This window comes from Tachyglossus aculeatus, chromosome 3 (genome assembly GCF_015852505.1).
Source record: "Tachyglossus aculeatus isolate mTacAcu1 chromosome 3, mTacAcu1.pri, whole genome shotgun sequence".
NCBI classification, from domain to species: Eukaryota; Metazoa; Chordata; class Mammalia; order Monotremata; family Tachyglossidae; genus Tachyglossus; species Tachyglossus aculeatus.
In genome coordinates, this window is record NC_052068.1 from 89,010,531 (window position 1) to 89,012,329 (window position 1,799).

General features: G+C 43.6%; 1 non-coding gene across 1 annotated transcript; it reads left to right on the forward strand.

The window, feature by feature from the left end:
* Positions 1–239: 239 nt before the first annotated feature.
* On the forward strand, positions 240–375 carry LOC119926415. Its single transcript, XR_005450292.1, has one exon. It is a non-coding gene; the product is annotated as a small nucleolar RNA SNORA7 (small nucleolar RNA).
* Positions 376–1,799: the final 1,424 nt, after the last annotated feature.

Consider the following 1,799-nt stretch of genomic DNA (forward strand, 5'->3'; position numbering starts at 1 on the left):
CTCCATTACTTGTCAGCTGTGTGACTTTGGGCAAGTCACTTAACTTCTCTGTGCCTAAGTTACCTCATCTGTAAAATGGGGATCAAGACTGTGAGCCTCACGTGGGACAATCTGATGACCTTGTATCTACCCCAGTGCTTGGCACATAGTAAGTGCTTAACAAATACCATAATTATTATTATTAGCATGTGACTGAATCCTGATCTTCACTTAGGGAAGACAGTAACTAAACCTGCTTTACCCTCTCAGGGTTGCACCTGGAGTTTCCAGTACTCTACCAGTCTCAGCCATGGAAGGGAGAGTCAAGCAGAGGCCTACCCATTCCATTTCTAGCTTGGGCAGCGGCTAGCAAGTGGAAAGCAATCTGCTAAAAGTCAAAACTCACCTGTGCTGGACAGCAGCGGCATGGGAGAGAGTAGAGGGTGGAAACTCAAGTGTACTGCATGGAAGAACCACTTCTATATTTTTACCAAGAAAACTCTATGGATACCCTACCAGAACGATTGCAGACGGAGGTGGGACGTCCTGGGCATTGTGTGTCAACGGAGTCTCTGTGGGTCGGAAATGACTCAAGAGCATAAAAGACAAGACTGTTTTGATTCCTCTGGGGTGGAGTTTCTACCTTTTTTTTCTTTTGGTTGCCTGATAGTTCATAAAAATTAGAATTTAAATTTTAAACCTGTTCTGCAAACAGCCAATTGACCCCTTGTTCACATTCTTTTATACGAGCAAATAATGTTGATTTCATTCCACCCAGGAGAAGCAAGCTAGTAAATGTTTGGGGCAGGCAAGGAAGTGTTGGAACTTCTTTGAAATTATGGCTTAAGCAAAGAATATCGTTGAAAAGTTAGGGCAGCCCCCCACATTAGTTCCTTGTCCATCAGCTCGATCCACGAGAGCTACTTTGGGTCAGGTTGTCAGAGGATTTGCCTGGGGGAGATGAGGCAACAGCTGTTCCAGGCTCAGAGAAGACTGATGCAAGGTCATAAACCCTGCTAACCCTATCCCTCTGGGATGGGGAGAAGAGATTTCTCTATGGAGGGAGAAAATGACCCTACTAAGGATAATGTATATGGGACAGTGCAAAAGAACCACAAAAGAAGCAGAGGTGAGGAGCCTGAAGGGTAGACTGTCAATGTGGAAGATGGGAGCGGCCAAGTGATATAACCCTAACAGAAGCATCAGTGATTATTGTCCTAATGCAACTTTAGAGGGCTGGATCTAGAGGAGGCCAAAACCACCTCAGTAGACACAAGAACAGAATGGGAATTTCTCCATGACTCCTGACTGGGTACAAATCTCAGTACTTTTATCTAAGAATTATAGTTACCAGAAACAATTACCTCGGATGCACCTTTAATCACACCCAATTGCTGCTACTACTCCAGCTAGAGTCATCCTTTCTGAGATCAATGAAATATTGCGCATTCTTTCTTATTTCTCCTAAAGGACTCCCTCACTGAAGACACAGGGGGCCTTCCCTAGGGAAGGTATATTTTTCCTACCAGCTGGCGTGGTTTATGAATTTGAATCCCTATCATACTGTGGTGGCTGAAATACTTGGGGTTGTGAAATATTTTCCCTATCTATTAAGTTTAGATTATGTTGTGTGTAAAACACGATCTCCCACAGCCTGTTCCACAGATCACATCCAAGTGTTCATGACGACATCATTTTTAAGTTAATATTAATTAAGGCCTATCCGCTTTTCCCCCCCTGCTCGACATGACAGACTTCTAAGTGCCTTTGCTTGAGATTTATTTTTATCCTTCCGATGGATAAGAAACATTAATGAGGCC